This window comes from Ursus arctos, unplaced genomic scaffold (assembly GCF_023065955.2).
Source record: "Ursus arctos isolate Adak ecotype North America unplaced genomic scaffold, UrsArc2.0 scaffold_111, whole genome shotgun sequence".
Taxonomy (NCBI): domain Eukaryota; kingdom Metazoa; phylum Chordata; class Mammalia; order Carnivora; family Ursidae; genus Ursus; species Ursus arctos.
The window spans coordinates 31987-56487 of record NW_026622777.1 but is presented as its reverse complement, the minus strand read 5'-3'; the positions used below and the strand labels follow the sequence as shown (position 1 = coordinate 56487).

Below are 24501 nucleotides of genomic sequence, written 5' to 3'. Positions count from 1 at the left end.
GCCGTGGCCGCCGCTGGTCAGCTCCAGCGTTTCTCGGCTGCCTCAGCTCCACTCAGACACCCCGCAACCCACTCCCCTCCCCTGCCTCAGGGCCACAGGGCCCCCTGCCCAGCTGGGGACAGACAAGCACCGCCCCAGGATGGACAGCCAGTGGACATAAGGACAGAGGGAGGGACCTTGGACCAGACAGCACAGCAGCCTCGCCTGTCCCTGAAACCAACAGCACTGCAAGGGGCCTCCGAGCGCCCAGTCTTGGCTGCGCAGGCTGGACGGAGCTATCCGGGTCCCGTGACCGGCGCTGAGAACTGGAATACGGCTGCAGCATGGGGGACGGGGTGCCCGGAGCCCCTCTGCCTCATGAGAAAGGCTCCTACACCCTCAGGAGACTACAGGCCCCCTTGCCTGGCCCTCATGGGCAGCTTCCATTTCCACCCTGTCTTCTGCTTGGCACACAAGTCACGGTGCAGGTGGCAGGTAGAGAAACTGAGGCTTGGAGTCAGACATGGCTTACCCAAGGTCACAGAGCCGGGAAACGGCAGATACCAGGAGGGTCTGACCTGCGGTGGGGAGACAACAGGAGTCACTGATGCCGACACCATCCCTGCCAGCCACCCTGGCCGTCCTGGCTGCCCTGGGCACCCATGCACAGCCCATCCCGGGGCCCAGTGCTGCTGGGCTCGGCAAGCCGACGCTGCTGGTCAGGAATGCAGAATTGGCCTTTAAATACTTCAGTGATTTCATGCCGTGGCATCTCCCTCTTCCCCAGCTGCCCGAGGCGCCGGGCCGCGCCGCTGAGGCCTAATGAGCTGTGAAGGTCCATTTTTCAAAGTTAAACATTTCCCGGGCTCCGTGGCCCAGCCTTTGGATGCAGCCTGGGTGCGGGGCCAAGACCGCCACGGGCAGGCTGTTGTCCACGTGGATTCCCGGAACACCCCCAGCTCTCTCTGCCCAATTCCACAAAAAACCTGCCCCAGCAGACAACTTGTGGACACAGAGCTGGGGTGGACGAGGCCTGGGGAGCTGGGAATCCCAGCCCAGTGCAACCTTCAGATGTGCGGGTCCTAAACCTCCCCCTTTACAGGTAAGAAACCCAAGGACAGGGGACTACAGATCCCCTCGTGTCCGGGACCACAGTGTCTCACCCACTCTGGTTCCCTCGGGGTCTAACGCAGGGCCAGGCATTCAGCAGGTGCTGAATAAATGTTTGCTGCCAGGAGTAGCTCACCGGAGGGGCACAGCAGTTAGTGGCAGCCGTGGATGGAGACCCCAGACCCCAGAACCTTGCTCCTGGATCCACTGATTGGCCCAGGGGGGCTCGAACTGACCTGTCTGCCGGGACCACGGTCAGCTTCCACGTGAGGTGACCTGACCTCCGGTCTCCACCCCACCTCTCTGGGGGGCACTGGTGGAAGGAAACCTGAATGTGTACCCGGGCAGAGTGGGGGTGTCAAGCCTCAGATCAGCTCCTACCGGGCTCTGTGAGCTTGGGCAAGCCACTTCCCTGGGCCCTAGGGTCTCTAACTGCCATCTGACAACAGGAGTCCTGGAGCCGAGTCTTCTCGCTCCCTTTTCTTCCAAGCCCCCAGAAATCCCTACTGACACTGTCCTTCCTGATCCCTGCAGGCGCGCCTGTCCGTCATCTGCACCGTCGTCATCTGTGCATCCAGCTTATAGACATTCATGCATCTATTCATCCATCCACCCATTCATCCTTCTGCCATCCACCCACCCACCCGCTCGTCATCCATTTTATCCACCCGTCTACACACGTACCACCTCGCCCAGCCACCTGTCCATTTATGGCCACACGAAGAACGCAGCAAGCATACAGTGTGCTGGTTCTGGGCAGGGCTAGAGCCCAGGTCCCCAAAGCCTGACCCCTGACCTTTGCAGGATCAGGTACTTCAAGCGCTCTGGGACTACCCATTCCATCACTGGCTATGCCTCCAACCCCTGCCTGCTGGGGGAAGAGCTCGTCTCCCCCACTCTAGATCCCTTGGAGACCACCGAAAGCTCAGGCACCAGCAACACTCCACAGCCCCCGCTAACCCTGCTTCAGGACGCTGTGAACCTGGTCAAGAAGCTCACACTCTCTGCCTGTACTGAGCACACGACGGCAGAGGCTTTGAATTGGGCCCCACCAGGAACACTGGCTGGCTCAGAGGATGGACGCTCTGGTTAGGGGATTCAACAAAATGCCTAAAAATCGAGGAACAAGATACATTTTTCCCCTTGCCTCCAGTTCCACAGCTTCTCAAGGGTCTGTGGCACACCAGGGTATAGCCACCAGCAAAGGTGGGCCGAGGCCTCCCTGGAGGAGCCCTCTGCAGATCCCAGGGCAACGGGTTCAACTTGCAATCCCAATTATACCAAACAGCCAACAATACATGCATGGTTCCCTAGCAACCGCAGCTGTAGGGCCTGAGCTGGGAATCTGTGTTTTTCCCTGTGCGTCCTTCCATGCGTTGGTCCCCTCACTTGTCCATCTGTACTCTCAGCCCCCAGACACATTATATGACTGGAATGGTGAATAAGATCCCGTGGAGCCCTGACGTTGTACTCACTCCAAGGCACACAAACACACGTGCACACACGCATGCATACCTCCTATGCCCAGTGTGCCACGTAGACAGGCTGAGGTTAAAAATTATCACTGGGTCCGAAATTACTAATCAGTCAGAAAAGGAGTGGACTATTGATAAAAACAACAACTTGGGTGAATCTCCAGGGAATTTTGCTGAAAACAAATCCAATCCCCAATTTACATAGGATACGATTCCATTTTTATAGTAGACTTGGAAAGACCAAATTACGGAAATGGAGAACAAGGTAGTGGTTACCAGGATCAGAGATGGGGCTGGGGGGAGGGAGCTGAGAGTGGCTGTAGAGGGCCACAAGAGGGAACTTTGTGCCAATGGAAATGTTCTGTGGCTGGACTGTACCACTGTCGATATCCTCGTCGTCACACGGTACTATAGTTTTGCAAGATGGTATCACTGTGGGGAACTGATAAAGAGCACATGGGATCTCTCTGAATTATTTCTCATGGCTGCATGGGACTCTACAGTAACCTCAAAATAAAATCAAGTTTAAATAAATAATGCCACCAAAAATGGATGGTATTTTTAGTAAAAGATGTAAGATCAACTGGATTAATAGATGGAAAGACCTGAAACTTGATCCCTACCTCACGCCATAGGCAAAAAATTAATGCCAGCTGGACCACAAATCTAACTGTCAAATGTAAAACAATAAAGCTTTTAGAATATGGCACGGAAGAGCATCTTTGAGAGCCTGAAATGAGAAAACATTTTGTTATAAGCCAACAAAAAGCACTAACCATGAAGGGTGACTTGGACTCCGTTAAAATCAAGAACTTCTTCTCTTTTAAAGATAGAGCCAGAAAAATAAACGACCAAGACATGGAACAGGAGAAGATACTTATCACCTACATAATCAAGAATAGAAGTGTTTACAGACATATAAAGAATTTCTACAAACTACAAACGTGTAAGATCAAGACAGATCTCTCAGTAGGAAAAAAAAATGGGTAAAGGTTTTGAACATTACAAAAGAGAATATCCAAATGGCCAATCTACTTATGAAAAGATGCTCACCAGGAGGTAACAAAGGACAGAGAAATACCAAGCTCCTGGCAAGGACGAGGGACAAGCAGCACTGAACTGCACTAAAAGGTAAGGTAGGCTCCTGTAAAAATCAATACAACCACTTTTGAAAACTGTTGGGCAGTATCCACTAAAATCCAACATAGGAACAAACCTGCAACCCCACTGCTAGGTATCTGTCCCACAAAAGGCAAGGACAAGAATGTTCACAACAGCAGTATCCACAAGCACTGACGACTGGAAACAACCCAAATGTACGTCAGTGGTAGACAAGATAGACGGGGTACTATGTAACGTTGCATCAACATTTAGGGACTCACATATATTTTGTTGAACAAAAGAAGCCAGCCTCAAAAGAACACATATGGTGTGGTTCCGTTCATATAAAGCACAGAAACAGGAAACACTAATCTGCGGCATGAAAAATCAGGAAAGTGTTTCCCTTTGAGGAGGAAAGAGGAGTGGTGATAACAGAAGGAGCGGAGGGGCTTGTGAGATGCAGGTGAAGTCTCATTTCTTGACCTAGATGGTGGTCCTGTGAATTTCATTTTGTGATAATCTATGGAGCTGCAAACACTAAGTTTTTTAGAGTTTTGTTTTCAGAGGATAATACCATAGGGTGGGACTTGTGGCGTGCTATAGTGAAAAGGTCACCAAATCCTATCAACAAAATAACTATAAAACTAGTCAAAACGATTAAAAATAACATTTTCAACATCCTAGAAACTGACCAAAGGCATGTATGCAGGAAAAACTACTGAACTTTGAATAAGACAGGGTCAAGGTGGTGGTCTTGCCGGAAACTGCTCCCAGCCCCCCACTCCCAGCTCAGCTGTTGCATCATCATAACAGGGCAGCACAGGGCAGGGAAAGCCACGGAAACTAGAAGCTTCACTCCCAGAGGTTGATTTGATTCAGAGCAGAAGACACAAAACTCACGATCAGCAGCAGTGGTGTCCGTAATAAGTGGCAATCTCGGCGCAAGTGAATGGGGAAAGCCAGAGAGTCTACCAGGCAGAGGCTGTGATCCTGGCTCGGGCAGCATCACACCAGTGGATTAGCTGGAAATCTGACAGAGAGAGAGATGAAATGTGACAGTCATAGCAATGCTCTGTAAGCTCTCCACGTGCACCCGGCTGACGGGTAGCACACCTACACAGGAGAGAGCCAAGAAGGCCCATGAAATCCACATATCCCTGGCTTACTGAGAGCCTGCGGACATACACAGAGGAGACACGAGAGGTTCTGGCAGAAAGTAAATACCAGGCAGGCTTGAAAACTGCCTGGTCTTTAAATGTGCTCTTAAACCCACATGCAGATTCTTCAGCAGAGAGTGGAAGCCTGACAGGCTCCAGGTGTTTGCACGCAACCTCTGCCCAATCATTGTCTGACTCCTAAGCTAAGCAGAGACAGAGAAGATCCTCGGGAAGCCAGAATTAAATATAATAGCAGGGATTTAAAATGGGGAGGGGGACAAAACAGAAACATCAACAGTCATACATCAGGGGAAGATGGATTTCAATGTTTTAGTCCAGAAGAGTTACTCAAAACCCAGCAAAAATCCCAACTTTTGAGTCAGGAATGGGGGAGATAAAAATCAAGAGCTGCTACAAAATATTATCTACAATGCCCATTTCAACCCCAAATTGCAAGACATGCAGGGAACCAGGAAAGGGTAATTCATACCCAGAATAAAACACAGTTGATAAAAATCGTCAATGAATGTCACAAGATGCTGCGTATCATAGACAAAGCCTTCAAGGCAACGATCATAAAACTGTTTTTAAAAAAGACAATTGTGTTTAAAGAATGAAAGTATGACAACGACTCAAAAATAGAGAACCTCGAGGAGAGAGATTATTCAAAAAGTGGAAATGCTGGAATTCCAAATTACGATAACTGAAGTGGAAACTTTGTGAGAGACGGAAGAAGAATGAATGAGGGAATATGAAGCAGATCAGATGGAATTAGCCAATCTAAAGAGTGAAAAAATAGGGAAGAAAAACAAACCACACCTTTGGAAACATGGGGGACATCAGGGGCACCAACATCCGTGAGATGGAAGTCCCAGGAGAAGAGGACAGAGAGAGGCAGGAAAAATATCTGAAGAAATAATGGCTGAAAACTTCCAAAATTTGATGAGAAACATTAACCTAACAAATGCAAGATCAACAAATCTCATGGAGGATGAAAACAAAATCTCCACATTTGGACACATCATCATCAAACAGCTGAAAGACAGAGAGAAAATGGGGAAAAGTAGTCCATCCCGTGCAGGGTGAAGACAGTATGACTGATGGCTGACTTCTCATCCAAAATGATGGAGGGGAGAAGGCACTGGAACAGCATTTTCAAAGTGCTGAAAGAAGAAATGTCAGTCAAGAATTCCATATCCCGTGAAACCACCCTTCAGAAATGGAGGCAAACTAAAGACATTCACAAATACTGAGAGAAGGTGGTGCTGGCAGACCTGCTTCAGAAGAAATATTAAAGGAAGTCCTGTGGCTACAAGGAAACGATGCCTGATGGAATTCAAATCCACAGAGAGAAAAGAAGAGCACCAGAAATGGTAAATGTGTGGGCAGACAGAAGAGTCTATAAGGGGCGCCTGGCTTGCTCAGTTGGAAGAGCGTCCAGCTCTTGATCTTGGGGTCATGAGTTCAAGCTCCACATTGGGTACAGAGATTACTTAAATAATTTTTTAAAAAAGAGTGTATAAAGGTACTTTTTTTTTTCCTTTCCTTTCCTTAACTTCTTTTAAAAACATAAGATTAGGGGCACCTAGGTGGCTCAGTCGGTTAAGCATCCAACTCTTAGTTTCAGCTCAGGTCATGATCTCAGAGTTGGGAGATCGAGCCCCACATTGGGTTCCCCACTCAGCGTGGAGTCTGCTTGAGATTCTCTCCCTCTGCCTCTCCCCCAGCTTGTGCGCTCTCTCTCTCTAAAATAAGTAAGTCTTTTTTAAAAATTAAAAAATAAAAAATAAAATAAAAACATAAGATTACATAGAGCAATAATCATAACATTCTATTGTTGGCGTCTTAGCATATATTAATGTAATATATACGACAATAACAGAACAAGGACAAAAGAGTTCATGGGACTATACTGGAGCAGAGTTTCCCTATTTCACCATAGTTAAATTAGTGTTAACTTGAAATCACCTGCAATGAGTTAAGATGCATATTGTAATCCCCAGGGCAGCCACTAAGAAAACAACTTAAAGTAATATTGTTTAAAAAATTAACAAAGAAATTAATATAGTACACTAAAAGTATTTACCTAACACAGAAGAAGGCAGCAAAGGAGAAAGAGAAAGAAGGAAGAAAAGGTGAGACATGTAGAAAATAAGAAAAGTATAACCATATCAAATACAAAATGCATTAAATGTAAATGGTCTAAAGAGCCCAATCAAGAGGCAGAGATGGCTGGACTGCGTTAAAAGAACAAGATCAAAATACAGATTATCTAAAAGTGTTGCACTTCAGGTTCAAAAATAAACCATGTTGAAAGCAAAAGGATGGGAAAATATGTGCAAACAGTATGCATGACAGAGCAGGAGTGGGTACATTAATATCAGACAAATAGACTTTAAGAACTATTACCAAAGGCTGGGGCACCTGGGTGACTCAGTCAGTTAAGCATCCGACTCTTGATTCCGGCTCAGGTCATGATCCCAGGATCGTGAGATCGTGAGATCGAGCCATGTGTCTGGCTCCCTGCTGGGCTTGGAGCCTGCTTAAGATTCTCTCTCTCCCTCTCCCTCTGCTCCTCCACACCCTCTACCTCTGTTAAAAAAAAAGAGAGAGAGAGAGAGAGAAAGGAAAGGAAAGGAAAGGAAAGAAATATCACCAAAGAGTGACATTTCATAATGATAAGCAGGTCCATAACTCAGGAGGACGTAACAATTATATGTGAATATGCCCATAACGAAAGAGCCCCAAAATACATAGGCAAAAATCAACAGAATTAAAAGGAGAAACAGACAATTCAACAATAGTTGGAGATTTCAATACTCCACTCTCAAAAACTGACAGAATAGTAAGAAAACAAGCAAAGATGTAGAAGACGGACAGCACTAGCACCAAGTTGACCAAGGGGACATTTATGGAATATTCCACCCAGCAGAGCACACATTCTGTTCAAACACTCGTGGTAGGTTCTCCAGGGCAGATGTGTACCAAGCTGTAAGATGAACCTCAATAAATTTAAAATGAATGAAATCATAGAAAGTATAGTCTCCAGCTACAATGGAATTGAAAAGAAACCAACAAAAGAAATAAATCATGAGAAGTCCCTCAAATATTTGAAAAGTAAACAACAGAGTTTTAAATAGCCCATGAGTAAAAAAAAATCACCAAGGAAATTAGGAAATGTCCTTAATTCAATGAAAATAAAACCAGAATGTATCAAAATCTATGAGATGCAGTTGAAAGTAAGGCTTCATTTGAAATTTATAGATTTCAATGCATATCAGAAAAGAAGAAAAATCTTAATAACTTAAGTTCTCACCTTAAGAAACTAGAAAAGCAGAGCAAACTGAAACAAAGCAAATGAAAATAATAAAGATCAGAGCTGAGATTGATGGAATAAAAACCAGAAGAAAATAGAGAAAATCAATGAAACCAAAATTTGGTTATTTTAGAAGATCAACAGAAACAAGAAACCTTTAGCTGGACTGGCCAAGAACAAAAAGGGGGAGAAGACACAAGTTATCCAAATCAGTTATTAAAGAGGAAACATCACTACCAGTCCTACAGAAATTAAAGGGAGAATAAAGGAATATTACAAACTACTTGATGCCAACAAATTAGACAATTTAGAGGAAGTGCACACATTCCTAGAAAGACACAAATTATCAAAACTGATGCAAGAAAATCTGAATAGACTTATACCATTTTTAAATGAATAATTTAAAATATCCCCACAGAGAAAAGCCCAGGCACAGATGGCTTTAGTGGTAAATTCTGTCAAATATTTAAAGAAATAATATTGAACTCTTTCAGAAAAGAAAGGGGAGAAAAACTCCTGTACTCATTCTATGAGACCAGTATTTTTCCCCCTGATACCAAAACCAGTCAAAGACAGCATAAGAAAATAACATACCGAGATCCCTGACGAACACAGGTGCAAAAATCCTTCACAAGTTATTAGGAAACCAAATCGAGCAACGTATAAAGAGGATTATACCAGTGGCACTTACCCCAGGAAAGCAAGCCTAGGTTTAGGGTTGGAGTCTGAAAATTAACTAGTCCTATACCACACTAGTAGACAAGAGGACAAGAACCACGTGATCATGTCATAGACGCAAAAAGCAAAACAAAACAAAACGACCTGACCAAACCCAACACCCATTCGTGATAAAAACGCGCAACAAACCAGGAGTACAAGGGACCTCCTCAGGCCAAAAAGACCATCCATGAGCAAAATGGCCAACATCATACTTAACAGTGAAAGACAGAACGCTTTTCCTGTAGGGCCAGCAACCAAGTACTTCTGCATTCCAGCACGTTCTGGAAGCCCCGCCAAGTGTAGTAAGACAAGAAAAATTTAAAAAGGAATCTAGTTTGAAAGGGAAGATGTAAAACTCTCCTATTTGCAGATGGCATGATCCTGTATGAAGAAAATCTAAGGAGTCCACAAAAAGTCCACTAGAACTAGCTAATAATTAAATTTAGCAAGATCGCTGGATAAAAGATCAATATACCAAACTTAATTTTATTCCTATGTACTAGCAACAAACAATCTGAAAGTGAAACTAAGAAAATTATCCCATTCACAACAGCATCAGAAAAACATTTAGGAATAAATTTAACAAAAGACATTTAATTAGCAAGACTGGCACACGGAAAACAAAACTTGCTAAGAGAAATTAAAGATCTAAATTCATGGAGAGACATTCCATGTTCATGGATTGGAATACTTAATATTCTCAAATCGATGGATACATTGAACACAAGCCCATCAAAATCCCAGGAGGCTTTTTTCTAAATTTTTCTAAATCACCTAAATTATCTAAGAAATTGACCAGCTGAGGTGCCGGGGTGGCTCAGTCAGTCAGGCATCCAACTCTTGGTTTCAGATCCGGTCATGATCTCAGGGTCGTGAGATCGAGCCCCACATTGGGTTCCCTACCGGGTGGGGAGTCTGCTTGAGGATTTCTCTCCCTCTGCTGCTCCCTGCTCCCTCATCTCTCTCTCTAAAAATGAAAAAGAAAAAGAAATTGACCCGCTGATCCTAAAATTTACATGGAAATGCAAAGGACTTAGAATAGCCAAAACAGTTTTTCAAGAAGAAAAACCAATTTGGAGGACTTAACACTATACACTTCAAAAACTTCACCGCAATGCTGCGGTCCTCAAAGCTGTTCAGACATCAGAATAGACGCAAGCATCAGTGGAAGAGAAGCGAGAGCCCACAAACAAATCTTTACCCTTACAGTCCCCGGAAAACTTCACGCAGAGAAGGTAGTGCTCAAAAAATGGTGCAGGGACAATTAGGTCTCCGTACACCAAAAACTGAACTTAGACCCTTACACACTGTGCCCAAATATTCACTTAAAAAAGGACAACTGCGGGGCGCCTGGGTGGCTCAGTCGTTAAGCGTCTGCCTTCGGCTCAGGTCATGATCTCAGGGTCTTGGGATCAAGTCCCGCATCGGGCTCCCTGCTCGGCTCTCTCCCCTCTCCCGCTCCCCGTGCTTGTGCTCTCTTGCTCTCTCTCTGTCAAATAAATAAAATCTTCAGGGAAAAAAATTAGACAACAGACCCAAATGCAAGAACTAAGACTATAAAACTCATAGAAAAAAAAATAGAGGAAAATCTTGGTGACCTTGGATTAAGCAAAGAATTCTTAAGCACCAAAACTGTAAAAAAAAAAAAACACAGTAAAGGGAAAAGAAAATGGACAAAAGCAGACTCTACTGTAAATAAAAACGTCTAACCCTTTAAAACACTGAGAGATGAACTACAGCCTGGGAATAAGGTATTTGCACGTCATATTTCTGAGAAAGGACTTGTATCCAGAACGTATAAAGAATTCTCTCAATAATTTTGAACAGTTTTGAAACTCAATAAGACAAATAAACCCATTAACATGGGCAAAAGATTTCAATAGAAATTGTATCCAAGAAGTAATATGAATACTTAATGAGCGCACGAAAAACGTTCAACTTCATCGATCGTTAGGGAACGGAGAACTGAAAGCACAGCGAGACACACCCACCGGACGTCTGCGGCAGAAAGACCCGCGTCACCAAGTGTCTCCAGAACGCCCAGCAGCCGGGACCCTCACGCACCGCTGTGACAGGTGGCGCAGCCGCTTGGGAAAATTACTTGACAGTGTTAACAGTTTAAATACAAAGTTACCATACGACGGGACAGTTTCCCCACAGGGACCCTGCCCAAGAAACGAAAACACCCGTCCACCCAAGGCTCTACACCAAAGCAAGCAGCATTCTCCATACTGGCCCCAAACTGCACCCTGTCCAAATGCCCGGAATCAGTGTACGGATAAATGAAACTCAGTATAGCGAGAAACGGAACCCTATTCAGCCAAGTGAACCGGCTACCATCACGCGCTGCGGGATGCGCGAACCTGGAAACCGTGAAGGAAGCCGCACGCGGAAGGCCACACGCGGTGAGATTCAACTGATGGGAAACGTCCAGACGAGGGGAGTATATACAGAGAGCCGCAGGTCCGTGCGTGGGCGAGAGCACAGATGGACGGGGACCTCTGGGGGTGGGCCTGTGGCCACGTCGCGCACCTCCATTAGTGGAGACATCGGGGTAACACCCTCCGGCAGGTGCATGACGGTCCCGCAGGCCTGTGCACCTCCAGTGTCGCCGTAGCTGAATGATCCCTCCATCGAGCGGCTGGAGAAGGACACGTTGCCTGGGCGCCACAGGGCCATGGCCTTCCCGAGCACCAGAGTCCCTTCAGAATAACATACAAGCCCCCAAGGCCATTGGCCTCTGCCGCCCTGTCACCCGTAGGATCTCACTCCAAGCGCAACCTAGGGGTCACTTCCCTGCGACCTTGGCTGCTTCCCCACCATCGAACTCCATGACTGCCTCGCTCCCTGACTCCTGCTGACCATGTCCAACAAAGAACTCTGGGCAGCAGTGGAGAGGGGGGCGAGCCCCTCCCGTGGCCCCTCGCCCAGGGCGGGCCCTGGTTCCTCTGCACTGAGGGCCAGAGCCGGCTCCGGGTTGTCAATGGCCAGTGACTCTCCTCCCTCCTCAGGAAGGCTCAGCTCACCCCTCTGTAAAATGGGCAAAGGACTGGCTGGGGATGGGCTGGGGTGGGGGGTGTCTGTGGTGGTGAGCAGGGAGCCTGGCCCAAGTCGCCGGTCAGTGCCTTAGTCTGTTCGTCTGTGGAATGGGCACATGGCCCCTCCCTCCCTGGCCTTGTGAGGATGTCAGGGGTGCTGGGGGTGCCGCACACAGCATGGGACCGCGCGGCGTGTGAATTATCCCACCTCAGGGGCCGAGAGGTCCTGTGGTTACAAGACGCCCCCTGAGATGGGGGTTGGGGTCGGCAGGCGGGGCAGGAGCCAAGGGTCCAGAGTGCCGGGGGTGGGGGGTTGCTGAGGAAGCCAGACAGCTGGGGCCGAGCGCTGGGGGTCGGGTCCCTGCCCCTCCCAGCCTGGTTCCCCAGCTGGAACAGCCCCAAAGCTCTGATTCTGAAGCATGGCCCACCAAATACCTCCCATCTCCTGTCCCCACCCCCAAATTTGCTCCCCGAATTCAGAATTTCCAGACATTTCCCCTCAGAGGAGAGTGGGAGCTGGAAGTGCTTCTGGCCTGAAATGGCTTCACTTGGACCCTGTCACCTCCCGGCCACGGAGGGTCCGGGCTTCCCCACCACCCCCACCTCCTGCAACGGTGAGCACCATGGGCCCTGCGCGGAAGGCATGCTCCCTCCACACCAGCCACGCCCTCCACCTGCACACCTTCCTCCAGTCCACCCTGGGACCCTCCTCCCCCGGCTTCCCAAGGACCCTGTGAGGGCACGGCATGACACGTGACCCTTGGCCCCAGGCTCTGTGCAATGCCCGGCCCGGTGAAGGGGAGTCCCCAGCCCAGCCGCGCACGCCCGCCCACACAGGCCGCCCACGGGGGCCCTCCTCCCGACCCCACCAGAGAGAAACGCACCCCTGTGTATCAGCACACTCGGCATGACCACATCTGGGCACCAGTGGCTGGAGCACACCCAGGGCACACGAGGACATGTGAAAACTCGAGCACGGCGCTCCCTGCACAGGTGTGTGCCAGAGGGCGTGGCTGCGTACGGCGGCACGCGCACTCAAGGACACCGGAGCCCGTCCCCACACCTGTGCCCGAGCGAGCGCCAGCTCGCAGGTTTGCACACGCACCGGAGAGATGAGAACCTGCAGTGTGCATGCACACGCGGGATGTCTGCTGCAGGTGCACACGAGCGTGCGAGAGGGTGCGACCCGGAGTGGGGCTGTGTGTAAATGTGGCCCTGCGGGCACGTGTGCATGTGTGTGTGCACGCGTGTGCACTGCGCCCGTCAGAGCGTGGGTGTCTGCCTTCCGGGCGCAGCTGCCCGCTTCAGCCCCGACACGCGTGGCTTAAGCCCGGTGGCAGCACCGGGCTTCTGGTGAGCTGTTTTTCTAAAAAGCTGTCTCTGGCGAATCACATTCCTTCAGACCTAGCGTGTTCTTGCTCTGTGGGGACAGCATAATGAGGACACCAAAACAAGCCCGTGTCTGTCAGACGGCAGACGCCTCCGAGGCCCGCGTCTGGCCTGCCCTCCTCCCCCAGGCCCCCGGGCGCGGGCAGGGCAAGCGGGGGGCCTCCGCGAGCCCCGGGAGCCCGACAGGAACCCTTCATTTGATACCCTCGGTCTGCTCGACTGAATTTGCAAAAAATAAAAAAAGCAGGCAACAAATTCATTTCCCAGAATCTAAGCCCTGAGCCTGAGGACTCGGATGGGAAGGTGCCCTTCGTCGGGCGACGGCCACTGCACACTCCTGTCTCCAGGACGTGGAGGGGGCGGCTCCCCAAGGAGGCCATGCTGCACACGTGTGTGTGAGCACACGCACACGCGTGCACACAGCACACACCCTGACACACACACGGTCACTTGCAAACTCAGATCTGAGGAGCGCATCTGCAAAAGGAAGCTCCCCGGCCGGCTGCCGGCCAGGAACACTCCCTGTGCCCCACCCCCACCCCGCACCCCGAGGGCTCAGCGCCACATCGACCCCAGGGCTTCCTACCCATCCGTGTCCCCCACAAAGACATCTCGGAAACGCTACCGGATGCCAAAGGGGCAACACGATTTGCTTTACACAATCCTATTCTCTGCACAACGCATGCCTCGTTTCATCACAGATATAAATGGGAGAACGGTTCGCTTTATGGGATATTTTTCTCTATAGGAACGCAGCTCTAATTTTTTAGGCGACGTCAAAACAGAGGCAGCCTGCCCCTCTGTCTCTCCGTCGCCAGCGGCGTCCGCCTGATGCGGGCTACCCCATCGCTCCCAGACATCGCGAGCGATTCCCAGCTGGGCGCCTCGTTCCCATTCACGCCCCTAAAAATCCTGCCTTCTCCCCCAGACAGAGGGATCCCTTAAACAGAGAAGCCATCCTCGTCACTGACAGCTCAAATTCCCCAAAAAGCTCCCCAAGGCAAACAGAAGGAGACCCAGCTCTTCCGAAGAACTCTGCCACCCTCTCACCTCCCACCCCCCCGACCTTGCCTACTGGCCTCTTGCTCCTGGTGGTCAGCCACTCTGGTCTTGCCCGGGGCTCTCGCACTTGCTGGCCCGTTCCCCAGCACCCTCTGTCCCTGCCTCTTTGCATGGCAGGGCACAGAGGGACAAGAGGGCCACTCCAGGGCCTCCCCGAGGAAGCCAGGCTTGTGGGGCTGAGGCCGCAGGCGACAAAACAGAAGCTCTGGGGACTCTACGAACAGCAGTGGCTTTGTCTTCCAGGGAACCTGGGTCCGAGCAGACTCAACCACAGCCGGCCACCTACCCCATCCCGCCCTCCCGCTAGAGAGACATCAGGCTCAGTGAGGGGAAGTGAGCCAGCTCACAAGCCAGGCCTCTTGACGGGCCCGTGGCACCCCAGCCCCCGACTCCACTTCCAGTCCCCACACCCGAGGACTGGGTTGTGCTTTAGGCCCATCTGACAGATGAAAGCACCAAGGCTCAGCCAGCCCCGACCTTCCAGGTCCCAGCCGGGTCCTTCCAGAAGCCTCTGTAGGGTTCTCAGAGACAGGGGATAGCACTCAGTGGAGATGGCGGAGGCCCAGGGCAGGCTCACGAGACACATCCGGGAGGTTCCTGGCCCTTCGGGCTTCCAGGCTGGTTGTGGAGGAAAGGGTTGGTGGACGCAGCCATCTGGGAGCCTACCCAGCCACTCCTTGGGACTCCATGTGCCCGCCTGCTGCCTCTCCCCACGGTGCACACTGTGTGCCGTAAGGGTCCCGAGAGCCCCTGCCTGGACGCAGTCCCCCCCCCCCCCCCAGCCAGCGAGCCGGTGCAGCCAGCCTCATGCTTGAGTGTGGGGCCGCGCGGTGGCCTGCTTCGTATCTCCGGGGTTTTTTAATTAAAGGGAGCTAATGACAAGGAGGTGCCTCTGCTGGATCCTGCTGGAAATAAAACCAGAATCTGTCGGTGAGCACGGGGGAGCCTCTGGGCTGCCACTCATCTTCCAGGGCTCCCCCTGCACCCGGCCAGCCCCCGGCACATCTCCGGGGCCAGGTCAGGCCCCCTGTACCCCGTGCCTGTCTGCCGCGCCATGGACGGCTCTCGAGGCCCGGGGCTTCCTCAATGCCGATCTGCAGAAGTAGCCGCTGGAGGGGCAGACAGCAGAGAGCTGAGCGTCTGGAGGACTTAAGGGGGGCGGGCGGTGGCCGCCCACAGGCCAGTCGCTGTGTGCGCACCCTCGCCTCCACCCCGCAGAGTGGCGGGCAGGGCCTCTGCAGCCCTGTCTGTGAGGCCAGGAAGCTGTGAAAAGACCCTGGGCTCTCTCCAAGGTGGAGCGGGACGTGAGATGCAGGGCTGAGCCTGGATGTTCCCCTCTGCTCTGAGGCCGGCCCGCTGCACTATCTGGGCCTCAGTTTCCCCATCTGTTAAGCGGAGGGGTTGAATCAGAGGCACCAAGGAGCGTCACAGACCCATACTGATGGCCGCTGGGCTGCCGCACAGTTCCCAAGCCTCAGCCCCCCACCCTCTTCACCCCTCGCACGGTGCCCAGCCTTGTCTGGGGGTGCAGAGGCATTACAGACGGGGAGCCAAGCCCCGTGGCTGGGGAAGCCCATCCCCAGAGCCGGAGGAGGGAGGTGCCCTGAACGGCATCCCCGGGCCTTGGGGTGGGGTCAGCTCCCTCACTGCCCAGCTGCCTGGCAAGGCCCCTCTCCCAGCTCCGCTCACTGCTCCCCCATAGGCCTCTGAGCCTAGATATCTGCCCCTTCCTTCTGGGTCATCCACATGCCACCCACCCACCATTTAGGGGCTGGCCCGACCCCTCCTCTAGAAGCCCCCAAGCCCAGGCAGAGCAGTCCCCCCAGGAGGAGCTGGAGGCCAGCTCACAGAGGAGGGAAACCCCAAAGGCAAGACTGGCCATGAATTCGGAGGAACTAAGGCTCATTGTCGGGCAGGAAGGGAGGCGTCCGGGGGGCTGAGTCAGAGACAGCACCACGGAACAGCCCCAGGGTCGGGGGGGGGGGGCTGCTACTGAAAGGCCTCAGTGTGGCCTTGGCCCCAGTACTCAGATGCTAGGCCAGCCTCCGTGACTCAGTCTCCCCACTGCTCCTCATCCCACAGAGCAGGAAGCCAAGCTTCGGCCTGTTTTTGACCCTAAGAAAGCAGTCAACCCAATTGGGCTCCTGCTGCCCCAGGTCTCAGTTCTTGCTTAGTTTCCAAGCCTGAGGCCAGCCCGGAGGAGGCAAGCATCTGGTCCTCGCTCCCTCCCAGGAGGATTCCAGCCCTGCCCCCTCCCCCCATTGCTGTGTGACCTTTAGCTGATGCTAGACCCTTCTGGAAGATGGGCCTGTGTATATATGTTCATGTGGTCCAGTTTATCATCTGTTTTGTCCCCACGCCCGGACACAAGCTGCACCAATGCCAGAGTCCTGTCACAGTCTCATCCCAAGGCCCCAGGCAGCACACACAGTAGGCCGTCAATACGGCTGCTGAGTAAACCTTCAGGGACTCCTCCAGCTCCAATAGCTAGGAGTCTTGTTTCCTGCCCCCCTATGGCCACTGGGTCCCAGGATGGTCCCTCCAACCCCTCCTCTCCCCCAGGAGAGCTTGGTCAAGCCAGGTCTCAGCCGGCCGGACTTGGGCAGGTGGGCTGGACGGTGAGGGACAGGCAGGCCCAGAGAAAGGAGCTGAGTGTCCACAGCCCCACCCCACTTCCTGCTCCCCTCCAGGGCCAGCGGCTGGCACAGGGTGCATGGAGGTGGGGGGTGCACAGGGAACAGGTGTCCCTAGCAGTAGAGTCTGTGTCTGCCTGCCTAGCTCCGACCACGACACAGGGACAGGACCCCTTTACCCCTCTCTGCCCCCACTCGCTGTGCGACCTCACACAACAGCCCGCCCTCGGTCTCCTCACACGTGCAGCGGGTGCTGGGATGGATGACAGCAAGGTCCCCTCCACGTCAGAGCTCCCGTCCCCCGCGTGGGCGGCACCATCAGCCACGCACCCAAGGCCAGTGGACACCCGAGCCTCTGTTGGAAGAAATCGGAATCCACGACACACAAAAAGGGAAGGGCGCTGTGGGGGGCACGGCAGGGACCGCAGAGATGACAAATGTATCCAATGTCCGCGGCAACACCACCAGCCGCTCCAGGTTCACACCCGGAAATTTATGGCCCCGTCACCCGGCCCTGGAGATCTATCTCCTGCCTGTCACTCATGGGCATTTTTCATCCTGCGTCCTCCCTGTGTATGCATTACCCGCCACCCACCCGGGCATCTACGGGGTCTGCCCGCGTCCTGCAGAGATATACAAACACCCCGAGTCCATGCGCCTCCGCTCGTAAATTTCCCTGCTGCTACGGCATCTTCCGGAATAGGGTCCTCTGCTAACGGGCACTGGGCCCCTAGCGGGTAAGGGACAGCAGGTGGGGCGGGGGCTCTGGCTCCTGAGTGCTTAGGAAACCCCCCTGAGATCTCGAGCGGTGTGCGTGTGCGCACACATGTGTGTGTTTGCGCACACATGTGTGTGTTAGAGACACACAGATGTGGGACCCAGGCTGACGATCCCGTGTTACTCCACGGATCTGAGTCACTGCCACGGTTTTGGCCTCACTCGTGTTTCTCCCCTGGAACAGGTGAAGATGACGACGAGACATTTAGGGTCCGAAGATTCAATCCCAGAGTCTAAGGGAAGGTCCAAGCTCTGGCCCTAGGCTCTTCTGGGGACCCCGACCACCTGTTTCTTCGGGGGGGGGGGGTAGGGAGGGAGGTGAAGGAGCAGCAGCCTCTCCCCAGCCCAGGTGTGGGGCACCTGCTTTCCAAGGCATTTGGAAGAATTTCTGAGCTTTCCAGAGAGAGTTCTGTGGGGGTGATGAGGAAAGGAGCATTGCTCCTCCTTCCTTCCTCTGGTCACAGGTGCAGACACCCACCACATCCCCCCACCCAGTTTGCCAGGACTTAGGGTGAGGTGCCTATCCCGGCTTTTCCTAGAGTCAAGAATGGCTTGCTCTCGGAAATTCTACGCGGGCGGCAGGCCTCTCACCACCGGGAGGGCTACACAGCTGTCCCCAGGAGAGAGTCCAGCTGACGCGGGGAGAGCATGGCTCCCAACCTTTCTGAGTCGGAGATCGTCTGCCCACTGGAAGGTGTTCAGATCCGCCTCCCACCCCTGGCATGTGCCCAGGAAGACGAGGGACCAAGTGCTGGCTGGGGTCCTGGCCTGTTTCCAACCCCCTAGATCCAGGGTAAAGGTGGGCGTCCCCCTCTGACGAGCCCCACCGTCTGGAGTTTGTCCCTCTAGCTCCAGGTATTTCTCCTCTTCTGACAAAGTGAGGCACAAATCAGGCATGGGGCGATGATTCTGCCCCCGCCCCAGGCTATTCAGTTAAAAGCTGCAAGGAACCAGGGCAGAGGAGGCCAGGGCGCTGGCGAGGTGGGATAGATCAGAGTCTCTGTGGCTTAAAACAACATAGCCCCATTTTCTCGTTCCGTCTTGGGGCTGGGCAGAGGCTGGGGGTCTCTTCGGAGATGGCCCCTGTGAAAGACAGAGTGGAGAGGTCTGCCTGTTCTAACTCCCTGTGCTCTGCACACTTCAAAAGCTCCCGTCCCCAAGGCTCATAGGATCTGAGTCCCCGGGGAATGCTTTCTGCACAGCCCCCAGCCCAATATAGCAGGTAAAAGGCAGACACAGCTGCATCCAAGCATGGGCTCCGTGATGCACGGGCCCAAAGAGAAGCAGCTCACACCTGAGGCTCTGCTGGGCAGTGCAAACCTGGCTTGGTCTCCCAAGCCTGGAGGAAAGACCTCCAGGGGCCCTCCCAGTGCTAAGCCTTCACGGTGGTGTTTCCTCCATAAAGTACACATTATCATCATACCCCCATTTTACAGGTGTGAAAAGTGAGGCTCTGGGAGGTTACCCGCCCCCAAAGTCACACAGCTGATGCCTGAAAGGGTCTGATTTGGACGCCGGAGGCCCTTGGTCTGTGTTGGAGGGGGAAAACCTGCAGGGACCCTACCCTGGGCTGCAAGCAGGTGATGCGAGGATTTTAAAGGACTGAAAGAAGACTCCTGTCTTCAGAGGCAGGTGGGGGCAATGAGGCTCAGCATCACTCCCCCCAAAGCCATGACGACAAAAACGGGTCCGAGGTCGGGGGAGGGGTGGAGAATATCCACCAAGTTCAGAGGCAAAGGCCCCCACCCCCGACGCCAGGGTTTCAACTCCGCGGCAGCGACCGTGGAATGCGGCCCCTCCCCCGATTGTGGCCAGACCGTCCCGGTGCCGGGTGGGGAGGCGCGCGACGCCGGGAGGGCAGACGGGGCGGGGATGGTGCGGCGGACACCGACGGGGATAGCGGACTCAAGGCCGCGGAGGGTCGGCTACAGGGAGCAGCCGCCGCTCTGGGGCGCACGACCCGGCGCGGACCGCGAAGGGGACCGCCGAGGGGAGAGAGGGCTGGGGAAGGGGCAAGGGCACGGAGCAAGCAGTGGTGCGACGGGCAGCAGCGACCGGGGGACGCCAGCAGGACCCCGACCCGGACCCCCGCTCCGCCGGCTGAGCCGTGCGCCCGCGCCAAGTTCCTCCAACTTTGCCCGCCGCGCTCAGAGGGCGCGCGGGGCCGGGGGCGCAGGTGAGCGCGCGGAGTCCGGCGGGGTCCCGCGCCCCCAGGCTGGGCGCCCGCCGCGCTCGGCCTCGGGCTCCCGGGCGCCGCGCTTACCTGCCGCCGGGCCGCGCTCCCGGGCTGCGCCCGCCGCCGCCGCCGCCGTCCTCCAGGCTCTAACTTCGCTCCGGGGATTGAGATTCCTCCCCAGCTTCGCCCATCGATCCGCGCGCGGCCCCGCCCCGCGCCTCCCCCCGCCCCTCCCGCGCCCGCCCGCTCCCGGCGCGAGTCCGGCTCCGAGCCCGCGCCCGCCCCGCTCCCCTCCCTCCCGGCCGCTTGGCGGGGGAAGGGGTGTGGGGGGAGGGGGCAGGGCGGGGGGTACTCGAAAGCGCAAGAGGGCTGGTTTCCTCGCCGTCCCTTCCTGCCCTTCCTCCCACATCCAGGTGGGGGCGGGGGGCGGCGCGCGGGTGGGGGAGCGCGCGACAGCTGGTGCCGGCCCGAGACACCCACGACCCCCACGACATGAAGCCAAGCCAGGGCGTCCGCAGGCCCCGGGTGGGCCCGTCAGTCCAGCCCTCGTCGGAGAAGACAGGCAGAGAACGCGGGGGGGGGGGCACAGGTAGGGCCGCCCCCTCTCCCCAGCCCTGGCTCCCCTTCCTTCCCTCACTCACCCCCACCTCTGGGATGACTCCGGGGGTTCTCACACACTCTTCCCGTTTAGTTTGACCCTCACAACCTGCGTGTGAAAGCCCCTCTGCCCGCATATTACAGGCGAGGAAACTGAGTCAAGAGAGGTCCTGACGTTTGCCGTACGCGACACAGCCCATCCAAGCAGAGGCCGAGGGGCAACCTCGACCCCTAGGACGGAGCCTCCCGACCCCTCCGGACTCCTTGCTCGAGCAGGGCAGGCCTGGGCATGCCCCTCGGCCAACCGGGTTCCCAGCTCAGGGCCCACTCGCTCGTGTCCCCGCTGGTGCCCGTGCCCCCTCCCCGCTTCCTGTCCCCCGCCCGCCTATGATTCCCGGCCTCAGTACCCCCAGCACGCTCTCCGCTCCCCGCCAGCAGCTGGGCAATTCACCGAGCATACAAAAGAGTTGACTCAATTCAAAGGCAGCAAATCAAGATAAATCCTATAGTGTGTGGGGACCGGAGAGAGAATGTGAATGAACGTCCACAGCACAAGCAAGTCCTATATGGACTGGCAAGCCCCCCAACCCAGCCCTGCCTGGGCACAGAAGGCTGACCAGGAAGGGGGGAGTGGGTTCTGAGCTGCCCACCCCCTGCCAGGCCAGAATTGAGGGATTTAGGGCTTTGTGGCCCCCTCCTGCCTGTCTGTTGGAGCTCAGTTGAGGGTGGATGCATAAAGGGGGTGCTAGGACAAGAGCCGGTGTGCCCCCATGATTATTTACGAGAACTGGGGGGGGGGCAGTGTAACCCAGTCACATATGGCTCCAGGCACGGGGAAGAAGGCTGTTGGGCCATTTAGGGCACCTGAGCTGTATGTAGCCTTTCTCCTTGGGCTGCCCCCTACCCACACCCCTGTCCCAGCAGGTGCAGGCCAAGGGCAGGCCCCTGTTTATCACCAAATACATACTGCAAGCCTCAGATACGCCAGGCCTGGGCACAGGGGACAGAGAGGCGGTGACCAGTCTCCCCTCTCCTCAGTGCTGTTCACAAGGCCTTTCCAGTTGCCGCTTGGAATGGAGGCAAAACTGGTCCTCCCCCAGAGGCAACCCTGGTCTCTCTGAGTAGGTCCCCCAAAGCAACCTTCCAGCCTCTGGCCTCACTCTGCACAGAGAACCCACAGCAGTGACAGGAGATCCATGTGCAGCCTTTCCTAGGCAAACCCCGGCCAGTGGTGACGACCCCCTCCCTTTCTGACTGATTCCCCCAGACCCAAGCAGCTCTGGCTCTGGAAGGATCAGGTAGGCTTTTGACGCACGTCTCCAGTGTGCCAGGGACTGTGCTAGGCACCTGCCCAGACTTCCATCACGACCTTCTCACTACTCCCCTGTAGCAAGGGCTATGAGCCCATTTCTGCAGCGTGCAAGCAGAGGCCAGAGGCCTTAGCATGCGCTTGACCGACACTGGCGGACCCCATGCAAGTATGTGTCCGCCCAGGGTCGGGGCTCCGCGGAGGGACTCAGAGGTCAATGGGGGGCGGGGGGGGGTGTGTGTGGATAGAAGTCCTCGAGGGAAGGTACCCGCAACCGGAGGATCCGTGGTCAGGCACAGAGAGCAAAGCCCAGAGTTAGGGGTGCAGAGGATTGGAGGCGGGGCCAAACGGCGGGCGTCGGGGTCCTTGCCACTGCGCCCCCTACCCCAAGCAGAGGTTGCGCCATCCGGCTGCGACCTCGTCCCCCTAGTGTCAGCTGGGTCGCCCCTCCCCCGTGGCCGCGCCGATTGGCGGTCTGCGTGTAAGTCATTAAATCTGTTACAGAGACGCCGGCGCCGCCGCGAGGACATCTGTCAGGAACCCAGGACTGCGATCCACGCCCCCTACCCCACCCCCAGACCCAGAGCAGGGGAGAGGATGCGACACCTCGCTCACCAAAGCTCTGAGATTGCCGAGCGCGGCACGTGAGCGCTGCTGGAAGGCGTTGGGGTCCCCGAGTTAACGGAGGGGGCGGGGCCGGCGGCCAGCCCTGGGGGACAAAGACCCCCAAGCTGCTTGAGAGCCGGGCTCTGCAGATGGGCAGACGGCAAGAAGTATTCCATATTCCCCGCCCCCCAAATCCTCAAATCCACTCAAGCTCGGATCTGAGCGTTGGGATGAGGTGGGGGGAGGAGACGGAATCCTCCTGGGCCTTCGGGGGTGCGCGCAGGCGACGCTAAAGGGGAGGCCACCAGGACACTGCCTCCTGCCTCCGCAGGCAGCTGTAGCTACACCCCAAAACCCTCTCCGGAGCTTCCCGAGTCCCCTCTGCCCTCCACGCCTCCCCAGGGCTGCCCGCGGCGACCACCCCACTCCTCACTGCCCCTCAAATGGGGCGGCAACCGGCCTGCAGGGTGGGGGGGGCGAAGGTGTGGAGCGTCGCTGTGTAGGCTGGGAGAAGAGGCGCTGATGGGAGGAAATCCCCGCTTGTCCCTGGCAGTCTGGCCTGAGGAACCCCACACCCATCCAGCCGAGGAGGGCTCTGTTGGGGACTGTGCTCAGATCGGGCCAATCTGGCCCGGCCCCGACTGAGCGGGTGGCCACAGGCCACACCGTGCAGTTTGGGAAGAGAAAAAGTTGGGGGGGGCGACAACCCGAGACCGGGATAGAAAGACTGGGAGGAGAGCGGGGAGGGAGGGCGTGGAGGGAAGAGACAGGATAGAGACGATGAGAGCCAGGAAGGGAACCAGTTCTGGGCCTGGGGTCCCGCCCCACCCCGCAGCAAAGCCCAGCTTCGCAGCTTCCCGGGCCTGGAAAGGTTCGGGTCACAGGCGCCTATTAATAGCCGCGAACCGGGTCCTTCCCGCCGGCTCAGCAGCTGCGGGCAGAGCCCGGCGAACGGGGGGGGGGGGGGCTGTCCTGAAACACCCCCTCCAAGGGCTCCAGAGGCGCGGGGCGGAGCGCTGCTTCCCCCATTCTGGTTGCGCGAAGGCTAGGCGCCTATACTCCGCTCCCTGCCCGCCCTCCACTAAGAGACGGGGTTCCAGGTTGGGGGGGCAGTCCCGGGGCCAACTTGGGGCGCCGCGGCTACCACCACGCACTCGCTGTCAAGACCACCCCGTCCCCCCTCCCTGTCCAGCCCGCCCTTCGCTCTCACAGCGCTCAGGAAAGTTTCGGGGTCCCCGAGGCGCCTCCTGGCCCAAGGGGTCCAGAGTCCCGGGCCTTCGGGCCGCGGCGTCGGGGAGGGAAGTTTGTCCGGCCGGCGCTCGGCGACCGCTAACTTCGGGTGCGCCCGCCTCGGAACCCGGGGTGCGTGTGTGTGGGGGTGCCCCGAAACCGCGGACCCAACGCGCCGCAACCGAAGCCACACGGGCGGGGGGACTCGGCCCCGGCGCGGACGCCCAGGACAGGGCGCGGGGGCTGGGGCGGCCCGGGCCGCAAGAGCCGCCGGGGTCCCCGCGCCCGCCCCCACTGCCGCCCCGGAGAGCATCTTCCCCACCTCCCCCAGGGGCGGGGACCCACCAGCTCCGCAGCTGCGGCAGAGGGGACCCCCGCCCCCGCAGCCCCCTCCCCCCACCATCCTCCTCCTACCTGGGCCTGGGTGCGGGCCGGGGGCTGGCGCCACTGTCACCGGCGAGCGGAGCGCGCGCGCCCAGATCCCCGGAGCGCGGCGGCGGCGGCGGCGGCTTCCCCTCCTTCCTCCTCCTCTTCCTCCGCCGGGCTCGCAGGCTCCAGACAGATCTCCTCCCCCTCGCGCCCTGCCCGCCCCTCCCGGAGCCCGCCGGGCTGGGCTCGGCCTGCGACCGGGAGCGGAGCGGAGCCGGCGGGAGCCGGGCTGCGGCGCTCACTGCGTCAAGCACGGGGCGAGCCCGGGGCGGCGGCGGGGACCGCGCGCTGCGAGCCCGGAGCCGGCCGGGCAGGCGGGGCAGCGGCGGCTCCGGCTCCGGCTCCGGATCGGGCGCGGGCGCGGTATCGGCGGCCGCGGCAGCGCCGAGATTGTAGC

At 55.8% G+C, this 24501-nt stretch overlaps 1 long non-coding RNA gene across 1 annotated transcript in view; it reads right to left on the bottom strand.

The window, feature by feature from the left end:
• Positions 1-24161, bottom strand: part of LOC130543376 (uncharacterized) — a 63518-nt gene extending 39357 nt beyond the window's left edge. The window contains exon 1 of the long non-coding RNA XR_008958695.1: positions 24090-24161. This is a non-coding gene — a long non-coding RNA (uncharacterized LOC130543376). The remainder of the gene's footprint in view (positions 1-24089) is intronic.
• Positions 24162-24501: the final 340 nt, after the last annotated feature.